General features: G+C 35.3%; 1 long non-coding RNA gene across 2 annotated transcripts; it reads left to right on the top strand.

Annotated features, from left to right (window-relative positions):
* The first annotated feature begins 295 nt into the window (after positions 1-295).
* LOC124788294 lies at positions 296-8,805 on the top strand. Of its 2 annotated transcripts, XR_007016082.1 has the most exons (3): positions 296-590; positions 4,873-5,162; positions 8,238-8,805. It is a non-coding gene; the product is annotated as an uncharacterized LOC124788294 (long non-coding RNA). The 2 variants fall into 2 exon arrangements; XR_007016081.1 differs by lacking the exon at positions 8,238-8,805 and having other exon boundaries at positions 4,873-5,363.
* Positions 8,806-10,898: the final 2,093 nt, after the last annotated feature.

Below are 10,898 nucleotides of genomic sequence, written 5' to 3'. Positions count from 1 at the left end.
CTTTGAAGTCTTAAACGAATATTAGAACGTTCTAAAGATTTTCAATATTTATAAGGTGCGGGCACATAATTTCGGAAAATTTAGGTTGCAAGGGGCTAACTTACGCCTGTGGCAATTTGAATATAATCCTTTTAAGTACACTGCTGAGTGAAACTCAGTATTATTACATCTATTATTGGATTTTTTTTAAAGGTCCAACCCTAACAATACCACAGTGACAATACTATCAACATTGTTCAATTGAAAGAAATACTTGTGCGCACATTCTTTTTGTTTGGCTTCAGTTTATAGCATCTTTGTCCAGTTGTCTATAGTTTTGTGTATACAAAGTGAATTGTTTACAGTGATGCTTGGTGGATTTTGGAACGAAGAAATTTTTAGTGACATAAGAATGATGATTGCCGTTATTCTTCGTTTATACAGTGGCAGTGGAAATTGTTTTCAGTTCTTCAGAAAGCGTTGGCGTCTCTGCGAATGTTAAGCCTGTGGGCGTGCAGCCATAACCTGGCTGAGAATTCTTTTAGTGTCAGGACTTACCAACTGCTTAATGGTTACGAAACTAAACGAATCTGTCCATGCGGATGCATAAGGTAGTACTGACAGCTCAACTGATTTTTTTGTAACACAATCATGGTTAATGATTTAACCATTTAACATAAACAAGTAAATACATTATACACTGAATTTAAGTGGATACTTAGTTAACATGTTATTCTTTAGTGTCTGTTGACGTATATTTTAGCTTCTAGGTATAACCTAGTGTAGCAGCTACGACTGGAAATGACAGATTGTAGGAATCGAAATTTCACAACAAATTGTAGTTTCCAACGCAGTCAGTTTCAACCTAGCAGAAGTTTTACTTTTGGAAAGCAGAACTTGATGAGGAGATTTCTAGATGTTTACATATATATTAACAGTCGTTAATTGTGTACCTACGTCACAACAAAATAAATAATTGTACACACACATATAGTATTGTCACCTGTAGATTCGCTCATGATTCGTGCACATTATAAGCTTTAAAATGTGAAAATTGTGTATACTCTGTACTGTTGTCTTTAAGGTAGCGTGTAACCTTAGCTTACAGACGGCAAGTTTTTGTATTCTGTAACTTTCATATGGAAACCGACATTTGTTTTCACGTGTTCTTTGATTGTTTATTTTAATGTTTGAGTGTAACACCTATTGAAATAACATTTCTCGTAATTAGATCAAGGCCTAGTTGTAATGAAATGCTGCTGTTGCTATAAAACTATCAGAGATTCACAGTATGATCCACTGAGATCTCATTAGTCTGTTAAAATGAAGTAGAATTCCTACTAATTTCAACACTGGAGTTCAAAACCCTGTAAAAGCTAATAAGTGTAGACATTCTAGTGTACTTGTGTGTTTAAGGAGCTACATATCAATAACCTTACTTGAACACCACGATTATTCTGTGCTGCCACAGTCGTTGATTTGTACAGTTTAAAGTGTATTACAATATTTACATGAACAAGATGCATCATCGAGTTACCACATTTCAATTTTTTGAATTTTTGATACTGAGGGTAATTGGCACTGTGGACTGTTTACATTGAATGCGAAACTTCCTGGCAGATTAAAACTGTGCGCCGGACCGAGACTCGAACTCGAGACCTTTGCCTATCATAGGCAAGTACTCTACAATCTGAGCTACCCAAGTACGACTCACACCTCGTCCTCACAGTTTTACTTCCGCCAGTACCTCGTCTCCTACTTTCCAAACTTCATCTCAGTGCACACTCCGCTGCAGAGTGAAAATCTCATTCTGGATACATTTAATATGTTTGTAAAATGTTTTATAGTATCTAGGACTGCCGTTAAGCTCAATAAAGCACATTCAACTTAACATTACCCAGGTTGACCATATGCTTTATGTATGGTTAGAACCAACAAAGCAACCAGACCTCCATGGCAATAGAGAATTTTGAGCAGGGGAAGTGCTTGTTATTAAAAACTTGAGAACATCAGACCACAGTGATAAAATAGGGATTTTGATAGGGATGTAAATGTATTAATGGAATGCACAGTGTGTATATGTTGGCCCATCTCCACAACCAATATTTCAGACTAATATAGATGCTAAAGAAATATTACCAGTTTTCTGTTCCCTTTCTGTTTGTGTGTATTGATTTCACATGTCGTCATTACATTACAGGACAAAACTGACCTCCGGCATCAGTAGGTTCAGTTGACTTCAGGTTGGACATTAAACGCTAACTTTATAAGCTGCAAGCATGAGGTGGTGAATGCGTTTATGCAGTGGTAAGGTTAATTCTTTTCAGTATGCAAAACATGTTATAGCGTCTCCTGAGCATTTCATTAGGTTACATGTAGCATTAGTTGCCCAATGTGCATACACAATATGTAGTGCCCTACTGCCTTTCCTTTTTTTGGTTTATTTACTATGTATGTATATAACCAGCCAGCATACTAGCCATGATGGGTCATTCGGTGCCCACTGGCCACTGTTTTGTCTTCTGCCATTGCTCAGAGTCATTCTGATTCGGTATGGAGAGGCAGTAGGTCAGCCCACAGCTCCCTTGGCTGATGTCAGTTTCTCATACTGTGGAGCTGCTTCTTTTCATTCAAGGAGCTCCTCATATGTTATCACGAGACTGAGTGCAACCTATTCCATCCTCCCATCACAGGAAAAAAACTCCCTGATGGTAGTGATAATTGTACTGTGGTCCTCTGCATAGCATGGTGACCATTTAACCTTGGAGCTGGACTATAATTCTTAATAGCACCAAAATACTTGCTGGAAATTTGTCTACTACCTTGTAAAGCTTTTTGAAATTTACCTTGTAGTTTAAGTTTTGATGACAAAAGTGCTTTAAATATGTCGCAAATGTAGGCATCATTACCACAATGTTTATTGTGCATTCATATAAGTTGATTTTGGCAGTTCATCCCACAACACAATCTAAAACTGTCCAACCATGCAGATTTAAATTATCTGTGGTTTTCAATACTTTTTGACTCTCTTCAACATTCTTATGGCAACTAAACTTGCGCTAAATCACTAATGACCTATTTGGTAAATGTCAGACAGGAGCATTATTTAAGAAGGGGCCAGAGAAATGTTTTGCCAGCAGCAGCACTCTTCAGGGCTGAATGATTTAACTGTACCATCTGATATGTATGTAGATTCCCCAGGTAAAGGATAGTTTCACTTGAACAAAATGTCCTCTTTGGTAATTACAACCAATCATTAAATTTAGTCACTAGGATTGTATTTTGTTAAGTTCCCATTGTGTCCTTACTTTACAAGCTTAATGATTAATTGAAAAATAACTGTGTTTTACTAGCTGTGAGTCTATTGGAGATGATTGATTTCTGTTTTGTTTGACCTGCAAAATAGAGAGAGAGAGAGAGAGAGAGAGAGAGAGAGAGAGAGAGAGAGAGAGAAGGGGGGGTGGGGGAGTTGAGAGTAAATGAGCACTTTAGAAAGATAGTGAAGAAGCACCCACACCGGGAAAAAGTCCCCATAATTAGCGAGATCTTTATTGACCTCTGGCTTACGTGTTTCTACAGACTGTTGAAATCCTCTATCCTGTCTTTGTTTAAATTTTGAATTTTGTGATTTTGGACTCTTTGTTCACAGGTAATTTTTTACTAAATTGTTAATTGGGAATTATATACATTGTGTAGCCCTACTTAACTTTACAATGTGAATTGGGGCAGGCCTGGTATGTCACTGCGTTTTGTGTTCCTACAAAGTGTCTATTCCTAGCCCTTCAGAATTTCATTGGAATTTATACATGTTAAATATAAATGTGCACATTAAAGATGAAAACTACCTACTGGACAGTGTTCCAAAATTGGTAAGTATTAAATTTTTCATATATAATTAATTTCATCAAAATGGAAATTGATATTTCTACTCAGTTTGCATTGAAATTTACTATAGCCACATTATTCTCAGTACTTTTGTTCTTCACTGTGTAATATTTTATTTGTAGCACCATGAAGTTTAATGTGATGGAACTGCATTTTATTTTTTAGTACCAGACTTGTTTTAAATTTGCTAGTGTATCTTGGTTTCAGCAGTTTATTGTGTAAAACTAAAGGAATGGAAATATCACTGCTAACACTGTGTCCTATTTGTCACTATTTCTACAATCTAATCACATACTTGCCATTGTTATGGCATTATTTTGTTGTATTTCTTTTTAGGTGCTTGTTTGTATAACAAGACTATGACAATGTGAGGAATGCAAATTAAAATTAAATTTGCAGACATATGCTAAAATTTGACTCATGCTCTTTGAGATTGAAGGTTTAGAAAAACATTGATTTTGACACGTCCTAGTGAGTAGGATTCCATTGGAAATCTTTTATGTCTACGTATGTCAAGAACACTGAGATTTCGTTACTAAATGGTGAAAAGATGTTTTCTCTTTCAGTATCTGAGGATTTGTTCAATGCATTAAGCCTCTGCTTTGTGAATAACTCGTTAAACTAATTTTATTTTAGATTACTTGCAATCTTATACTATGTTTCATCCAAACACGTGATGATTTCTGAACAGAAATGGAATTATTAATGTTGAAACTTTTGACTTCCATATATTTTTGTAACTGACATGTAAATATTGTGCTAAATGACATGAGCATATGTTGCAAGGGAAATCAATAAAGCTTTAAAACTGAATGTTGGAATACTTATACTTACATGGTTACAGATCACCTTGTGTAGTCTTCATTAGGACCATGATGTAGGGTAGTATATGTTTAACATATTTTGGAGAGACTTATTTTCAGGGAATGTATCTTTTGTGGCCAAATCTTCCTGTAATTTGCATAAGGGGAAAAAGATCGAAATTCTGATGGTGTTGCTACTTTTCAGTGTTCACAGGTCCCAGCGCATGGCATCCGTCTCTACAGAGCTGCCACTACATTGCTGGATCTCTGCAACCTCAGTTTCAGATATCTTCAAAGTGTGCAGAACCTTTTGTTTGCACTAATTGTGGCAAACATTACCGCTTTAAGGGGAACTTGCAACGACATGTGAAACACGAGTGTGGCAAGTTGCCACAGTTTCAGTGTCCCTACTGCCCGAGGCAGAGCACTCAAAAGAGCAATCTGATTCGCCATATTAAAAAGTTTCATCCTATGGAACCTATTGTATAAAATAGTGTACGTGTACTTCAGTAGTTGTTTTATGATTTGTTTCAAGTGTGAAACAATACTGTTAACTATTGTAGTACTGCTTGCATATGGTACTGTTGAACAGAGTATAGATTGACTGAATCTGGAATGTTACTGCCATAGTTGCTTTTGTAATTAGGTGAAATGATATTTGTTGTTATTAAAGGCAGTGATAAACTGCTCAGATCATCTGTTGTGTTTTTTTCCATAAAATCCAGCTATATTTCAGTGCTAACAAATCAACAACACATCCCCCCCCTCCCACCACACACACACACACACACACACACACACACACACACACACACACACACAGCTTGTTTTTATAGACAGAGAAAAATAATTTGTTGCAAGTCTTACACAACAAATAATTTGAAAGCAACCTTTGTCGACTTTTTTAAACTGTGTTTTTAGAGTGTAAATTATTTCCATTACATCGAATTCTGTGATAAATTCACTTTTTATTGTATGTATAAGTAAATTGGGTCATTGTATTTGCATTGATGAACCAGTCATATTTTGACACTGTATTTTGAGAAATTAGGGTTTTTGGAAAGCAAAGAAAAGGTTGAGATTGTGCTGTTTGAGTATAAAGATTCCTGAGAAAGAAGGATATGCATTCATTTCCTAATCATGCACTAAGCATTGGGACAACCTTTGCTATTCAGTCAGTCACATAGCCAAGAACATGCTCATTTAAAAATATTATGAAGATGGAAAGCAAATTAGCTCTCAGCTGTGAGACATGGTTCCAAATAGTACAAGAATTCTAAGTGTTCTAAGATTTGACTGACTTGTTGAAGTATTTGATGTCAGTATGCATTTAGAAATTATGTTACAGGTCTTTTATTTGAAGATCAAATACAGTACGTAATAAGTGTTGTTGCCAGTAAAATTAGGAAACTGTTAAAAAGTGCATGTGAGGTATTGGCAGAACAAGTTTTAGTATTAGACATTCTCTTTTCGCTTGTATTGTGATTGGCTCCGAGGAGCAGATTATATATGAAAATAGGAAAAATGTACAGTTAGTCACCAACTTCAAAAACGTATATTGGCTACCATCTGACAAAGATGCTGGGGTACTTGGAAGTATAGGGTTTATCAAAATTGTCATAGGTCCATATGGTTGTATTTTAAGACACGTTTTAATGTTAATGCCATATATCTGAATTATTTCTCTGTAATTTAAACTCTATTGTTACAGGTTGCTAACAAGTATGCCACCATGCCTCAGACTATGTCTTGTTCTGCAGTTCATAGTAATTGCCAGCAGGATTAGCATATGTTTCATAAATATTCACAAGAAGACAGAATAGGATTTTCTCCTGTACATTTGTTTTTGCTGTGTATATGATAAAAAAACTGAATTATATCAGTCCATGTGAATTGATTTTTCTGTGATACATGGCCACTATATTTGATTTATTTGTATAGCTTTCTGGTAATCAATGATGATAGTTAATGGACGACTTTTAGTATAGGCAGTTGACGTTTCTGACTGAGTAGTGTTTTATATGTCCCGTTGTGTCTATTTTTATTACACTTTGGGGGTGATGTTTGTTCATCTGTGTTTCTACCTTGATAACTGTCAAAATGCTGCTTGATAATGATCTTTGTTGTTTTTAGACATTTCTTTAGCAAGCCAGCTGCGAAAACTGAACCAATTCTGTAATCATAAGGTATTTATTATTCATTGTGTGAACTGTCGATATCTGTATCAGCTGAAATATTATTTGTGTTAAAGTAATTCTACATTTACCTCTGAATATCTTGAAATATTGTATACAGTTGTCAACACTCAAATATATTGTCCAGTTAGCTGTGTATTGATGTTTCCAGAGAAAGCTACACCATTATGTAATGATAATTGTAAGACAGAACAATTGTAATCATTGTTGCACAACTGCATTCTCTCCTCCACATTTCACTTTAATAAAAGGCTGCTAATTATTGTACTGTTCGTTACTGAGAGAGAGAGAGAGAGAGAGAGAGAGAGAGAGGGCTGCGTACAAACATATATTGATACTAAAAGATAATAATATTAATGCTGGTCCAGTGTAATGTTGAGGATACTATTTTTTTCAAAACCTGTACTTTGAGACAGTTATCCACTGGTTTAACCAATTTTTATCTGGAAAAGTAAATAAATGAACATAATCACCTTATTTTGTTCTTGTGAAGACTGCCTTTTCAGATGCATGAAGTTTCAAAAGTTGTTTATGGAATTTTTGGTCTGCAAATTTTCAGGGGATTATCCATAGTGGAACATGAAGTAGTTTAGTGCATTATTTTTGCTATTGTACTTAAAGGTAGTTTTGTGTTCAGTATAAAGAGGTATTTTTCTATTTAATTCTTGTGCACAGACATTTCATGTGCCTTTTACGGAAACTAAACTGTCCTCTGTAATATGCTAAAATCTTTTATTATCAGCAGGAGGATCTTAAGGCTTTTTTAAGATTAATTCTTTTCATTACAATTTAATAACTGGCACCGATACTTCTGTTCTTATGTCAGTGCAAAAGAAGAAGTTTAATTTTTTTCATTACAATTTAATAAGTGATGCTAATACTCTTCTTCTTATGTCAATGCAAAGAAAGAAAGGTGGGTAGTTTGTTTATTTAAAGAGACATGGCTGGTGTGGACATGGAGCATGGTACGTTAGGGTTGTGTTCAAAGTGTAGTTACCTATTGATTTTGTAACAACTCAGTAGTTCTCGTTGTCAAGAGCTTTAAAGTTCAGGAAACTTTTCTCTGCTGAAAGGTAATGTCATTACACTAAGTGTTGTACATTTCATAACACACCAACTTTGATTTGACTTACTGCAAGTAAGTAAGTAAGTTAAGTTGCTCATTTCACAAGAAAAAAAATTGTTTCGCCAATGAATTATCTACAAATCGTCAAAACTTGTTCTTTTCATTATCTATGGGTGAGAGACATTAAGGCTCATCTTCATTGGTAACAGCTCAAGCAATTTGCAAAATACTTATCTTTTTACATTATTATGAGTCTGATTAATCTTGTAGGTAATTTCTGATTAACATAGTTAATTCTATGGTTTGCAGACTCAACAAGTGATGACGTCAAATCTTGGGTTGGTTGGTCTACGACAAGAGGCGAAGAACTTTCCAGTCCAGCATCAGAGGATAAATCTTCACTCCGTGCATTGCGATCGAGAGGTGTTTTTCCATGTCCAAAATGTGGACGGACATATGTTCGAAAGGATTCATTGAAGAGGCATCTTCAGTGGGAATGTGGCAAGGAGCCTACCTTTCAGTGCCCATTTTGTCCCCAGCGATGTAAGCGAAAGTCGCACCAGATTCGTCACATACGAAGACAGCATAAAGACTTGGTGGATGTGATTGAAGACCTCTCAGATTCATAAGTCATAATCATTTGCACGTTGGACACCAGGTATTGAGATTTGTTGTTCTAGAAGTGTATAGCATCATAGTAAGACTGTTACCTTAATTTTTCATGCATCATTGCCTCACATAAAGGGCACATGCCAATAAATGGGACAGAAACTGTGAGAAATGTTAATAATGAAGAATGTATGTTTATTGCCATTTGAAAGAGATTATACATGTTTGATAAAAACCGTCCTGATTCATAAAGTTACATTTCAATCAATTGACTTGTGTTTTTCTTGAATATTGAACATTGTGTGGCACATTCAGTTTGGCTTCTGGAAAAGTATATTTAATTTGAAAGACATGATAGCTTTTTCAGTATGTAGTAGCTTTTTAATAGATGACTCATTTTGCAATGAGCAGGGAGAAGTAGTTAAGGGTAAAAAAAGGCATACTTTTCCTTCTAATTTTGACTGAGAAGATTTATTTTCAAATTTATTGGTTTGCTGCATTATTTTTGACTTCCCACTATTGATCAAAAATAACAAAGAGATATACATACTGCATTGGGTGTTTTTATGAAAAGTGATGACTTCAAGATGTTCTTGCTGTATATTGTTGGAAAAGTTGCTGATTATGAAAGAATTTTCATTTTTACTACCTTTTCCATAATTTATTTGTCTAGTGTTGTATGTTTTTCTCCGAAAATATAGACAGTCAAGAGAGGTCTGTTCTGATTATCACAGGAACTTTTTTTTTTTTTTTAAATTAAACAAACATTAATTTAAAAGTCACACTAATGTCTCAACATGTTCAGACAGTTTACAATCTCTACTTAAGGTCATCAGTATCAGAAACAGTTGGGTCAGAGCTAACAGCCATGCAAGATAGCTTATTAGTTCAGTGTCCTTTTGTTAAAAATAAAAATAAATAAATAAAAAGTTAATTTGACGGAATGATATGTTCCATGATTGCCATGATTGTTTGCAATGACAAACAAGTTCAGTTAAGTACAAAATAAATATAACTTTTATTAAATAAATCTAAGGCTTTTGAGACTTGATTCCTTTCTTACTTGACTGAAGTTCCACAGGACTGAGACAGGTAGTAGAGAGGGAAAAATAACAGCCTTTTTTCATGTCTGATATATTTCTTTAGTGGCATGACAATTGTGATAGCTGCATCAACACAATGCCGCAGATCTGGTAGATCGCGAACTGGTGTCTGGTATGCTTGTTTGTCAGATTGACTTCATGAGAGCTCCGCTGGAAGGCATAGAAATTATAGTAATTCACAATAGTGTCCGGAATTGCATGTTTAGTGTGATGGACCAACATTGAAAGCAAACTCCCAGTTTCCTGAAGCCGTTTGTCCTATTTCTTGAGTGTTACATAAGTGGAAACATCATCAGGTGGTCACAGCCCATATACAAGCCGAAAATGATGCTGTACCAGTGTAACAGACTTTAGCTCCACAAGAGAAAGTGCTCAGAACACCTTCTACTGTGGAGTCCTTGTGGCTACCAATGTGCATGTACATGAACAAAGCAGTTATGTGCATTTGCACGCAATGCCAACTGCCACAAGCAAACACACACAGCATTTTGATTTACAATACTTGTAGAAGCACTCTGTCAATATATATATCTCAGTTACAATATATATATCTCAGTTACATCTCAGGTTATTATATTTTCTATTACTCTGTGTTTAACCCAGACACCCTATATATATATCATTTTCTGTGGACATTTCTGTTTCTTATACATTGTTCCTCTACCTGCTGATTATGCTGTTTGGAGTGTGACAGTTATCATTGTCAACAGTGATAGCCTTGGCGTACCAAATCTTGTTTTGCATGCTGATAATTTAGTGCTTCTGATTTATTTTTGTGTTCCTTGTTTGACTCTCATGATTGGAAATAGTAATAACAACTAAAAGATCAGTTTTGGGAGTTTGTGTCCTTTTTTTTTTTTTACTGGAAACAGTAGATGATGGGCATTGGATGTAGTAATTAATTTCCAATAACTATATGGTGGCTGTCAGATTCCTTGTATTGTGATCAGATATATGTTGAAATGCAAGGAAGTTTCTCTCTTCAATTTTTATGTGTAACTATCTCCATGATGTTGAAATGGAAATGTTGGTTCTGCAGTGGCAAAATTTCAGCATTGAGAAATTAAGAAACTTTCCTGGCAGATTAAAACTGTGTGCCGGACTGAGACTTGAACTCGGGACCTTTGCCTTTCGTGGGTAAGGTCCCGAGTTCGAGTCTCGGTCCAGCACACAGTTTTAATCTGCCAGGAAAATTTCATATCAGCGCACACTCTGCTGCAGAGTGAAAATCTCATTCTGGAAACATTAAGAAATTACT

The sequence above is a fragment of the Schistocerca piceifrons genome, chromosome 3 (assembly GCF_021461385.2).
Source record: "Schistocerca piceifrons isolate TAMUIC-IGC-003096 chromosome 3, iqSchPice1.1, whole genome shotgun sequence".
Taxonomy (NCBI): domain Eukaryota; kingdom Metazoa; phylum Arthropoda; class Insecta; order Orthoptera; family Acrididae; genus Schistocerca; species Schistocerca piceifrons.
Note: the sequence above shows the minus strand (reverse complement) of the source record. Positions and strands in the feature narration are given on the sequence as shown.